Source organism: Peromyscus eremicus, chromosome 1 (genome assembly GCF_949786415.1).
Source record: "Peromyscus eremicus chromosome 1, PerEre_H2_v1, whole genome shotgun sequence".
Taxonomy (NCBI): domain Eukaryota; kingdom Metazoa; phylum Chordata; class Mammalia; order Rodentia; family Cricetidae; genus Peromyscus; species Peromyscus eremicus.
In genome coordinates, this window is record NC_081416.1 from 184,249,940 (window position 1) to 184,263,622 (window position 13,683).

At 42.2% G+C, this 13,683-nt stretch overlaps 1 long non-coding RNA gene across 1 annotated transcript; it reads right to left on the reverse strand.

The window, feature by feature from the left end:
• Positions 1-5,667: 5,667 nt before the first annotated feature.
• On the reverse strand, positions 5,668-11,289 carry LOC131902641 (uncharacterized). The gene is made up of 2 exons (XR_009377099.1): positions 11,118-11,289; positions 5,668-5,994 (listed from the first exon to the last, which is right to left on the reverse strand). It is a non-coding gene; the product is annotated as an uncharacterized LOC131902641 (long non-coding RNA).
• Between the last annotated feature and the right edge of the window lie 2,394 nt (positions 11,290-13,683).

A 13,683-nucleotide genomic window follows, 5' to 3' on the forward strand; every position in this document is an offset into this window, starting at 1 on the left:
CAAACTGAAATAGAACAAAAAAATGAAAAATGCAACAAATCTAATAATAACTCAAAGAGATCCAGTAGGAAGGAGACTATCAGGCTTGAAGACAAAGTAGAGGAGCTGGATGGCTTGGTCAGAGAAAATGATAAAGCAAAACAAAATGCTCCATGCAAGTAGCACTAGTTAAAGGTAAAAGTGATTTACAGCTGCATGATCTACTCATGCTGGATAATCATTTCCATCACTATGCAAATGAAGTGACACTAAAAAGTCATCTTTATCCTTCTGTCACAGACCTCCACTATTGCCACTCAAATATCTGGAAATGCATTATTCGCAATACTGCCTTGGGGGAAGATATTTCAGGAACTCGGAATTTTAAGAGGAAATAGATATCTCAGGAAATCAGAGGTCAGTTTCAAACCTGGGACAAATGACTGAGGTGCCTATTTAACATATCAAAGTGGACCTGGTCTCCAGGTTCTCCCAGCATCCCTCAGTTCCTACCTGATACAGGTATGGCTGGCGTACCCAGACCTCTCCCCTGACCTTTCCAGCCCAGGGGTTGGGCTGCCCTTCCCCCAGAGGTTCTTCCCTATATAATCCAGACATTTTGGTCACCCACCTCTTTTGTACCTTTGGCCTCCTGGCTACTGCACCTGGTTCCCCTCTCTTCCTATTTCTCCCCCTCCCCCTCTCTTGCATGGCCCAACTCAGTCAGGTCATGTCCACTCTGAACTCTTCCAGATGTCCCTGTCCATGCCTCTACCTACACTCTCCCTTTTATCTGTAATAAACTTTCTCCTCCACCGTACCTAAAATCACCCATGCCCTTTTCCTTTTTATTTCTATTCTTCATTCAGTCAGCTCATTGCCAGCCTAAGGCTGCATTAATCCTGCAAAGTCTTGACATCACCATTAGATAATGGCATTGCTATTTTTCTAACTCTCAAGGAACTTTGTCCTCTAGAAATCCTTTTAAAGGTGCTTTTAGATAAAACATGGAAAACATCTTTTAGAATTCTTGGGAAAGGACAGGTGGAGGAAACATTGCTTTAGGCTTTAACTGTGGCAGGGAGAAGAAACCATCCATCTTAATTCCAGTTAACACAGAAAGCAGCAGAATCTCTGACTTACCGAATCTACACAGAAAGAGATCAGTGGTTTGGGTAGTTTATTGGGACAAAATAGACACTGCTATTTTTTTTTTTTTTTTATGGCTGACCCCAATGTGTGCATGTGCATGTGTGTGGTGTGTGCGCGCATGGATGTGTGTGTGTGTGTGTTTAAATTACTCTTCTTTGAAGCATTTATTCAAGTGTAAGAAGAGTGAGCGTGCTGGGGGGAGGAGGAGAAGACTGGTTGAAGTGAGGACTTATGCCAGCTAGAGTTCTGCAGCCATCAAACCCCAGAGGTGAGTTTGTCACCAGCCTGGCTTGAAGAGGCCATTTGGTGACAAAACTGTCACTCTGTTCTCTTCAGCTATTTTCATTTTTGTTAGGAAATAATGGAAAATAAAATAATAAAAACTTCTTTAAAAAAAGAAAACATCTTTTAAAAAAGATCACAGTGGTGAATGCAGAGACTCCTGCCTGTCTCAGACACAGAAAAAAAAAAACAATGTATGTGGCACAGCCTTAAACAAGTCAGTTACACCATGTCATCTCTGGCTCTGGGAATATTGAGGAAAAGGAGGTAGGAAGGAAATAAGAAGGGGAAGAGGGGGAGTGGGCATGACCTGCCATTCTCCAGATTCCACACAGCTGTTGTAATCAGTAACTCATAGCCACTGTACTCACCTGCACTGGGCTCAGTCAAGGCCAGCCCTGGACACAATCAGTCTAGGAAGGGGAGAGGCTCACAGGGCCCCACCTGTGCCTCTTCTGCTGGTGAGCCCACCAGGCTCCAAACCTACATCCTCACAGATGGCTCTGGTTAATCTTGATGGTTCAAAAACAAAATGAATAGAAATGAACTAGAAAAAAGAGAGGTAGGGAAGCACACATAGACACACACACACACACACACACACACACACACACACACACACAGAGGGGGGGGAGGAAAAGAGGGAGAGAGAAAAAATAATGAATAATAGTCAAGGACTGTAGGGAGTCAGGGATAAGAGTAAACTAAGCAAGGCATATCACGTGAAAGGGAAAAATAATAAAATAAAAATGACGACAGTCTGTAATTTCATTTTTGTGTTTTTATCTGGTTTGGTATCAGCAAACATTAGCTTCATTAAGTTTCCAGAATCCTTTCTTCATTTTTACATCAAGAAATCCTTTAAGTAGCTTCAATATCAGTTAGTCTATGAAATTCTGACATAATTCTGTGAGGACTCAGTCTCCTTCTCTTCCACCCCTCTTTTTTTGAATAGGGTGCTTTTATTATTGCTTCACTGTTGATGCTGCTTAATTGTCAGTTTATTTATTTCATGTTGGTATAATTTTGGTATGTGGTATGAATCAGGATATTCAACCTTTCTTTTATAGTTTCCAATGTAGTTGCCTAGAGGTCTTTAAAGTCAGTAGGCATTAGATATGCTTGGACTCTCATGTCTACTGATTCGGCCATGCAGTTAGCTTGGGTGCTTCTCAAGTTGGGTTGACAAAGAGTCCTGTATACACAGCTATCAGGGATATGCACACTAAATTTCCTTTAAGATTCCATCTCATCCCAGTCATAATGGCCATCATAAGGATAAATAACAAATTCTGACATGAGTGTGAGGAAAGGGACACAGTTGTACAGTGCTTGTGGAAGTGTAAAGTAGAGAAGACACTTTGGAAAACAGTCTACACCTTTCTCAAGAAACTGGAAATAGAACTACCATGTATGCTACACTGTTTGGTCATTTCTTCATAGATTGTCTCTTGATTGCTGCTTACAGTTCTCTGTGTACACCGATGCCCATCTACACAAGCTGAAGAAAAGAGACTCCAGAATTTCTCAAGTCCCTTTGGAGATTATAGCTAAGAAATATATTTGTCATAATTATAAGGAGGACCATGTTTCTCTGCTGTGTTCTGAGGTTCAAGCTCTCCTGCCATGATCATGACAGGTAAAAAAGCATCCCAGCTCTGCAGGGAGGTGAGAGCATGGAAATACAAACCAAAAACTAATGTCCATCCTTAAAGTCACATGGTCACCTTCCAAAAGATAGTGCTACTTGGTTCACATTGTCATAAGTTTATTGTTTTCCTGAGTATGCAAAAACAAACAAAAATAATGATAGCACCAGCTAATAGATTCTGCATATGTGCATGAGGCAAACACATTAGTGATTAACTGTGTTATCAATAATGCATGCATATTGAGTCAAGGAGAAAAAAATGAAGACATTTCCCCTTGGAGTCATTTAACTAAGAGTGAGTTCAGAGCTCTTAAGAGTGAGTCTCTACTTCATGCTCCTAGTGTCCTTTTAGGAACAGACAGACACAGACAGAGAATGCAGACAGATACACACACACACACACACACACACACACACACACACACACACACATTCATATGACAGCCTTCAGGCAGGCACAGATTGAGACTCATGTAACAGACAGAGTAGAGAAGACACGGCAAGTATGAAGTGGAGAGTAAAACCTGCAGTCTTTCTTGGTTAAATGACTCCAAAGGGAAATGCTTTTATTTCTTTCCTTTACAAGGATGCATTATTGGTGACTTGGAGTTAATCACTAATGCATTTAATTTGCATGCACATGCATATACTTATGTAACAACATTTAATGAAAAGTGTAGATGTAACAACTGTCTTATTAAATAAGAAACACAGAACCAATGCAAAGAAGAAAGCCAAGAGATCAGAGCTAAGAGACTTACCCGTCTGCTGCAGTTAGCCTCTTCAGCAAAAGAGCCCTACTTCCTGTGTTTTTGTCTTTATATAGACTTTCTGTTCTGTCTTCTCATTGGTTGTAAACCCAACCATATGACTGCCTCGTCACTGCCTGTCTGTACAGACCTCCAGGTCTTCTATGGTTGGTATTGAAATTAAAGGCGTGTGTCTCCAATGCTGACTGTATCCTTGAACACAGAGATCTACCTAGCTCTGCCTACCAAGTGCTAGGATTAAAGGCGTGCACCACTACCACACAGCTTTCGCTATGGCTCTAATAGCTCTGACCCCCGGGCAACTTTATTTATTAAAATACAAATAAAATCACATTTCAGTACAAATAAAATATCACCATAGAAAAGAGAGGCCATGAATTTTACAGAGCGCAAGAAGATGGTATATCGGAAGATTTGGAGGGAGGAAGGGAAAGGTAGAAATGATTTAGTTATAGTATAATCTCAAAAAGTAAAAGAAATAATTCTTTAAAAAGAAATGGAGAAGATATTACTGCCAGAAATAGAGTCTCTGAGAACAATTTAAATCACAATTAACAAAAATTAGCCCATTGTTTAATTTACAGGCTATGTATATTTTAATTAAATCAAGGCCTAGTAATTATGAAAAAGGGTCTCTGCAAAAGAGCTTATCCTAAAATGTGACGTTTGCCCAGCAGAAAGCAGTTTAGAGATTTTTTAAATCATTTAATAAAAGTATGTCTTAATAATTGACTCATCTTTTAAGTGTAAAATATAACACGTTATCTTTTTCTTAAGGCAGTAGAGAGGTTTCAATGTATTTTTATTTTATGTGTATGAGTGTTTGGGCTGCATATATGTGAATGCACCACATGCTCACAGTGCCTCAGAGAGCAGAGAATTGAATCCCCTGTAAGTAGAGTTACAGACAGTTGTGAGCCACCATGTCGGTGCTGAGACCAAACCTATGTAGTGGGACATCTAGTAGAGTGACTGTATCTAGGGTAAACATCAGAATGAAGTAGTTGTTTTTTGGAAGTACTTAGACCTTGAAGAAATCGTAGTAGAAGAGAGTGATTGTTTTCTGTAATTTATAGAGTTGTTTTTCTGAAGGAGCTTTACAGCTCTTGCATGACTTTTAGCTACAAGACAGTCCTGGCAAACCTGAATGTCTTATATTATTGAGTACTACAAACAATGCACAATAAGGACTGAAACTGCAAGGGTAAGGTGTTCCTACAAGAAACATGTAGATTAGAGCTGGGTTTGGTGTGGGGAATTGGTTTTATTCTAAAAATAACTTTTGTGTGACAGTATGAAATAATGCTTCTGCATGACTGTTCCTCCCTGCTGCCTACAAGGCCTTATGCCATCCTTATTTCTTTGATCATTCCGTGTGACTCGGATACAAACAATCTGGATCCTCTGGAAGAGCAGTGAGTGTCTTTAGAAGCTCCAAAGGCATAGACTGGTTTTGCTCCAATTCTGTCTAAGAAACAGCATTTAGCTTGTTAAAGACTAGCTAGCCATATCACTCCCTGGCTAGGACTAAATTAATATGTCCAGGGTGATGTAAATGAGAAGAAAGATCTCCTACACCACCAATGGTTCCATAGAACCTAAGAGATTTCTCAAAAGAGCCCCACTGTCTGGCACACAGCGAATGTCCCAAATGAAACAGCTTTCACATTGTCACAGCATGTTCTATATGCATCATACTACAAATAGTTTAACACCAATTCCCCCACAAACAGACCAATCCCAAAATGACTCAAAAGAGAGTACTGAAGGAAATTAATTGAGAAGCATTATCATTGTGTTGAGTAAAATAGATCATATGCAGGTAGACAAATATTACAGGGTTTTTTTCATTTATTTGTCATAGGATTCTCCATTGATACATAAAGCCATTTATTGGGTATGGGGGATGTGGTCAAAGTACATAAGATAGTTGAAACAACATGTCTGTGTGAAAATCAACATTATACAATGGATAAAATGGTACTTCATGACGGTGATCACAAGTGTTTCTTCATCTGAAAATTTTCTGTTTAGTTCCATGGCCCACTTTTCATGGGGCTGCTTATTTTCTTCATGTTTAGATTTTGTTTGTTTGTTTGTTTGTTTGTTTGTTTTTAAGTTCCTCATACATTCTAGACAACAATCCTGTCAGGTGAGTAGCTGTGGAATAATAAAATTTTGAAAGAAAATAATTAATTCAAATACGTAATAAATTTTATGAACTCATGAATCAGAATAAAATCATTACTGTTGCAGGAACATGGGCTGAACTGGAAATCACAGTGTCAAGTGAAATAAACCCAGTTCAAAGAGAATGTTGTCTGCTTTTTACACATATGTAGAACTGGTGTGTGTGTGTGTGTGTGTGTGTATGTGTGTGTGTGTGTATGAGAGAGATAGATAGATAGAGAGAGAGAGAGAGAGAGAGAAGGAGGAGGAGAAGGAGGAGAGAGGGAGGAGAGAGTTGAAAGTAAGAAGGAGCTCTAGGAAGATAAGAGAGAGAGAGATTTAGAGGTAGGGGAGAAGAGAGTGGGTAATAGAACTCATGAGACATGAAAATGGAAAGGAGAAAGAAGAGAGGACCAGGGATGAAACCAGCTGTTTCCTTGGGAATGAGGAGTTCATTGTCATAGCCAGATGAGTAAGAACCAGTATGATATGCATGAAACATCTTAATGAAACCCTTTACTTCATCTTTTGAAACAGGCCTTAGATTTGCAGAAACAGGACATGGTCAGAGAAGGAATAAAGTAACAGCATTTTAGATTTAGGTTTAGTTATTGTTTTTCACACATCAATGGGAGAAAAAAAGGACATTGTGATAGATTCACAACACGCCCCCACAGTTGGGCATGGTTGTGCATGTCCGTCGGACCTAGACACTTCTGCCTAGCCATTTCCGGGTCAAAATAGCCATTTCCGGGTCAAAACGTCTCGAGTGACCAGGACCCGGTGGCTTTGCATGGTTGCATAAAGCACACAGCTCAACCATGTGATCTACACGCATGCGTGGAGTAGCCACATGAGCCTGTGCACGCAGGCCCAGCCCAGCCTTTATAAGCTGGCGCCATATTCCTGGCTTCTCTTTTTATGCACGTGTCTTTCCCACAGGCCTATCATGTCTGTCTCTCTCTCATCTTAATAAAACTCTTGTTAGTGGATTCTGTCGTGTTTCGTGACATTTCCTTGCAGGGTAAGAGCGCCTCCAAATAACTAACACATTGCCTGCATGTATGTTTATGCATTATGTGAGTGCAGTCCCTCCAGAGGCCAGAAAACGGTTTGGGTCCCATGGAACTAGAGTTATAGATGGTTATGAGCCATTATATGGGCACTGGGGATCAAATGCAGGTCCTCTGCAAGAAGAAACAGTGCTCTTAACCATTGAGTTATCTCTCCAGCTCTCCAGGCAACATTGCACTCTTAACTTCAGAAAAAATATATTTGTCAAAACAGAGAGGTAAGTGTATACCTGCCTGTAGGGACTTCACAACAAATGGAGAGACAAAACTCACCCTTGTTTCTGTAAGTACATTTTTGTTTTGAGGTGCTAGGGATTGAACCCAGGGACTTGCACATGTTCTAGGAGTGATTCGCAATGCAAGAGCTCTCAGCTTTGGTAAAGGGTCTCAGTGGTGCCTTAGTGCTAGGATCATAGGTGTGCACAACCAAGGCTGACTGGTGAAATTTTAAATGGTGATATAAATGGCTTCTCATGTTATGTCTTTTTTTTTTTTTTTACAGAACTTACAAAATGCAACAGAAAATCATGTTTGAAACAATGTAGAATGCCCTTATTCATTACATCCCTGATTATTGTGAATGTGAACCAACAAAACTTGAACATTTCCAAGGTATGAATTAACCAAATATATAGCCAAAGTTAATCAATCAATACACATGCCCCATAAACACTACACTCAGGCAAAGGAAGATATTAAAGCATAACTAAAGAAATTAATGGATCTTAATGTTAAAAATGGGTCTGAGTACTACAACCCACAGCTCCAGAGAAGCTAGGAAACAAAGAGACTGCCTTTGGCAAGGCAAAGCAGATGAGATATCCATGAGGAAACTGGGGATGCATGATGCAATAGAGGGGAGAGGATGGGGGATGAGAACATGAGGGAACAGGATGGTTGAGCTGGAGGAGGGACCGAGTGGAAGAATAATGAAAGAGATATCTTGATAGAGGGAGAGATTATGGATAAGGGAGAAACCTGGTGCTAGAGAAATTCCCAGGAATCCGCAAGGACAACCCCAGATTAGATTACTAAGCAATAGTGGAGAGGGTGACTGAGCTGGCCTACTCCAGTAATCAGATTGGTAAATACCCTAACTGTCATCATAGATCCTTCATCCAATAACTGATGGAAGCAGATGCAGAGATCCACAACTGTTGTACCCATTTTGAGAAACCCCCAGAGACCACTAAGGAGCCGGTTTCTGATGCAAGCACATAAGGGTCCTTTTATTCAGGTTCAACCTGGGCCACCACACAGCAGATGGAAGGAAATGTGGTGGTGGCCATAAACCCAGCTGTAGAGAGTTTTTATAGGGAAAAACCACAAGCCAGGAATTGGTAATTTGGGATTGGGTAGAAGGAATATGGAGCAAGGCAATTTTCTGAAACTATTGGTGTAGACTTTGGGCACAAAACCACATTTGAAACCACTAGGTTAGACTTTTGGTAGGGAACCAAAATCCACTGAACAGGATTATCTGAATTGCTCAGCAGGATTATCTGGCATCTCCAAGGGCAGACAGGATGTCTGTAGGAGTATCTGGACCTTGTTAAACTTTTCTTCCCTGTATCTGTTCAAGTTGCTATGACACATTCCTGAGATTCTTCCTGGAACTGATTACAGCAGGTGGTCTGAGATGGTGGCCCTTTCCCTAAGATGGAGCTTGTAAAGTTAAGTCTAGACCTTCACACAACCACAACCAGGCACCAGGCCGAGCTCCAGGAGTCCAGTCGAAGAGAGGGAAGAGGCATTATTCAAGCAAGGGGAGTCAAGATCATGATGGAAAAATCTACAGAGACAACTAAACCAAGCTCATAGGAACTTTAGATGGACACCCATGGAACCTACATGGGACCAGACTAGGCCCTCTGTATACAGGAGACAGTTGTGTAGCTTGTTTTGTTTGAAGGGCCCCTGACAGTGGGATCAGGATCTATCCCTGGTGCATGAGTTGGCTTTCTGGAGCCCATTACCTATGGTTGGACACCTTGCTCACCCTTGATGTAGTGGGGAGTGCTTTGATTTGATCCTGCCTCAACTGAATATACCAGGCTTTGCTCACTCCCCATGGGAGGCCTTACCCTTTTGGAGGAGGAGATGGAAAGGTGGGGAAGGACGGAGTGGGGAGTTGGAGGAGGAATGGGAGGGGCATGTGAGGCTGGTATGTAAAATGAATATTTTTTTAAAATAAAAAAATATTTTTAGAAAAAAAGGAAAGAAATGGGTCTGAGCATCTCAAGGAAATGACAAGGCAAAATTTTTATTTCTGTGTAAGTGAGCATAGCTGTGCCAAGCTCAGCATGCAAACGGACCTGGCAGGGGTCCCACTAGGACTTTTGCCATATAGCAGAGGCTAGTGTTTGAATGGGCACAGCTCACCTCACATGCTTATGATAATGGCTGGGTTAAAACAATGCAATTACAAGGAGAATAAAGTTTTGAGCACCAAATGAAACTTTTTTTTTTCATAGTTGACCTCAAGAATAATTGACCTTGGAGAAACTTCAATTTATACCAAGGGGCTTCTTTACTTTATTTTATTTTATTTTATTTTTATAATTTGATTTACTATTACGTATCAGCCACGGATTCCCCTGTCCTCCCCCCCCCCCGCCCTCCCCCCACCCCACCCCCCATTCCCATCTCCTCCAGGGCAAGGACTCCCCTGGGGATTCAGCTCAACCTGGTAGATTCAGTCCAGGCAGGTCCAGTCCCCTCCTCCCAGGCTAAGCACCTGGACTCCCCTGGGGATTCAGCTCAACCTGGTAGATTCAGTCCAGGCAGGTCCAGTCCCCTCCTCCCAGGCTAAGCAAAGTGTCCTTGCATAGGCTCCAGGTTCCAAGTAGCCAGCTCATGCACTAAGGACAGATCCCAATCCCACTGCCTGGGGGCCTCCCAAACAGTTCAAGCTGATCAACTGTCTCACTTATCCAGATGGCCTGATCCAGTTGGGGGCTCCTAGCTATTAGTTCATAGTTCATATGTTTTCACTTGTTTGGCTATTTGTCCCTGTGCTTTTTCCAATCATGGTCTCAACAATTCTCGCTCATACAATCCCTCCTCTTTCTCAACGAATGGACTCCTGGAGCTCCACCTGGGGCCTGGCCATGGATCTCTGCATCAGCTTTCATCAGTCATTGGATGAGATTTCTAGCACTACAGTTAGGGTGTTTGGCCATCCTATCACCAGAGTAGGTCAGTTCAGGCTTTCTCTCAACCATTGCCAGCAGTCTATTGTGGAGGTATCTTTGTGGATTTCTGGGGACCTCTCTAGCACTTTGCTTCTTCCTATTCCCATGGGGTCTTCATTTATCATGGTCTCTTTTTCCTTGTTCTCCTCCTCTGTTCTTGACCCAGCTGGGGTCTCCCGCTCCCCTAAACTCTCTTTCCCTCGACCCTTGCCCTTCATTACCCACCCACCCCCACGTCCAGTTTCCTCATGTAGATCTCATCCATTTCTCTGTCATTGGGCGATCCCTATGTCTTTCTTAGGGTCCTGTTTTCTAGGTAGCCTCCCTGGAGTTGTGAGTAGGAGTCTAGTCATCCTTTGTTTTGTTTTACTTCTAGTATCCTCCTATGAGTGAGTACATACCATGTTTGTCTTCCTGAGTCTGGTTACCTCACTCAAAAAAATTTTATTTTTTTGAAATGGAATTCTTTCTTATTTAATCCTCTGACGAGAGAGAGAGAGAGAGAGAGAGAGAGAGAGAGAGAGAGAGAGAGAGAGAGAGAGGACAGTATATTTTGTTTACATTTCCCCACACTTTTTTGTACATTTAAGAATATCCAATGTGCCAGGAGTGGTGGTGCATGTCCTTAACCCAGCACTCTGGAGACAGAGGCAGGTGGATCTCCTGGCTACCAGACCAGCCATGTCTACATAGCAAATCTCAGGCCATTTAAGGCTACTTATTTAGACCCTGTCTCAGAAGAGAAATGCCTGGGAGCAAAAGAGATGGCTCAGTGGTTAAAATATTGGCTGTTCTTTCAAAGGAGGCAGGTTCTATTCCCAGCATCCCTATGGTAACTCATAATCACCTTAACTCCAGTCCAAGGGATCTGTTGCTCTCTTCTGGCTTCTGTGAACACTGCATACGTATGGACCACAGACTTACATGAAGACAAAACAACTATACCCATGAAATAAAAATAAATCTTAAAAAAAAGTCCAGTGAAACCCTCTGTGGTGATGTTATCAATCCCTGCATCACATCTACAAAGAGAGAAAGTAAGTATATTTTATTTACTTGGCTTTAACAGATGACACCTGAGATCAGCTCTATGAAGCCTAGGACTAGCCTAACATAGCTGTTGTCTGCTACATGGGTTTTTAATGTTACTAAAAGCTTGTTCTAAAGTGCTGGGGGTAAAACCCAGAGCCCCATACATACTAGGCAAGTGCTTTATAACCCAGCTATTTCACTAGTCCTGCTAACAATTATTTAACTCTTTGTTCCCAAATGCACTCTGCCTGCCACTAGTATTTACAATGGAAGCAGCAGCCTATGTATTCCACGAGGCTCACTGTAATCAGGAGAAAGCAGAGTACACAAAGAGAAAGCAGACCACCCTCCCCTCTATAATCCCCATATTATGAGAGTACAGAGTGGAAATGGGGGAAAGCTTCCAGGAAGCAGACATTGAGCTGAAATTTGAAGAGGCAAATTCCTGTTCTGCCAGAAGGGAATGGGGTGGAGTTTGGGAATTGGGAGAGATATCTTGGTAGTTAAGAGAACTTATTGTTCTTCTAAAGGACTTGGGTTCAATTCCAATCACCACATAGTGGCTCATATCATCCTGTAACTCCAGTTCCATGGGTCCAATGCCCTCTTCTGGCCTCTAGGTGCACCAGGCATGCATGTGTTGCACAAATATACATACAGATGAAACACTCATACACGTATTTTTTTTTAAAGGAAGTCATGAGAATGATTGAGCCAAGTGTAGTAACAAAAAAGACAAGGAATTTAAGACAGTTGAACGTACTCATTCCCATCTCCCTCTCCCTTCCTTCCATGCTGGCTACTCATTCCTTTGAAAAATCAGAAAGCCAGGGCGGAAGAGATGGCTCCATGGTTGAGAAGCTCAAGAAGATCTGGAATAAGAATCCAACAATCCATGTAGGCACAGCAGTCTGCCTGTAATTTAGCCTGGGAAATCAGAGATAGAAGATCCCAGAGAAAACTGAATTGCAAGATTATCTGCCTCAGCAAGCTGTGGTCTGATTTAGAGACCCTGTGGTGGTTTGAATGAAAATGCTGCCTCCCCTAGGCTCGTACAGTAGTGTGAAAAGGGTCAAGAAAAAAAAAAAACACCCTGAACTGGGCTAGACTGAGACCTCAGCCAAGGAAAAACATCTTGACCCTGACTTGACCCCAGGACCAGGACTTCAAATCCCACCAATCCATCAGCTTGTTCCAGAATCATGCCACTAAAATCCACAAATCTCATGCCACCCTGGAAAGATCCATTCCCCCAAGAAACCCTCTATAAGCTCTGTGCTGTGTTCACTTTGCTGCTGCTTCTCACCCTAGAGGCAGCCACCCTCCTGGATTCTTTTTTCCCCAATAAATCTCTTGAGTGAGGTTTGTTGCGTGGTGTGACATTTTCTCTGGAGTAGAGCAGAGCTGTAATAATTCACCTGACCAGAGCAAAGCTTTGCTCTGGAAGTCCTCCCCTGCTGGAGCAGAGTTGCTACACTTGCATTGGGAAAACCTTTCCCTGGAACAGGGCTGTAATCTGCTACATTTACTGCAACTTTATGGTATTCCTTGGTTCCTGACTGCCAGGATACCTCTCCATCACAGGCTGTAGTACTTACACATATAATGAATGTTTGGTTCCCAGCAGTGGGAGCTGTCTTGGAAGGATTAAGAGATGTGGCCCTGTTGGAGGTGTGTCAGTGAGGGTGGGATTTGAGGTTTCAAAAGTCCATACCATTCCCAGTTATCTCTCTCTGCCTTGTGCCTATGGACCAGATGTAAGGTCTCAGCTACAGTGCCATGCTTCCTTCCCTGCTGCCATGGTCCCTAACATGATGGTCATGGACTTTAACCCTGTGGAACCTCAAGACCTCAAATTAAATGCTTTTTCTTATAGATGTCTTCGTCAGGGTGCATTGTCATGGCAATAAAAAGTAACTAAGACAGAGCCTATGTCAAAGAATGAACAATAAGAATACAAACATTGGGCTTCCACCCACACAGGGAGATATGTACACATGGACCACCCTCCAAAAAACACACCCATACACAAATGAACCGGTGTACACACATGAATGTACACTATGTCCACACATACATATGAAAAGGAACAAATCAGAAACGGAAGTTGGCTTGTTGCCTTCTGATTCCTTTTATCAGCGGGCACATGGCTATCTATGATGTATAGTAGATATCAATTGTGGGGGAGAGAATGTGGAATCAAAGAGTTGGGCAGAGGCCAGACCTACCTCTCCATATTTGGATTTGTGGTCTTAATCTCCTGTGAACCCTGAAGGCAGTGTGCACCTCTTCTGACAGCACCCTGCCCTTGCATTGTGAAGCCAAAGCAGGTAGAGTGATCTCATAGATATCATGATGCATCTCTCTCCCATTCTGCTCAT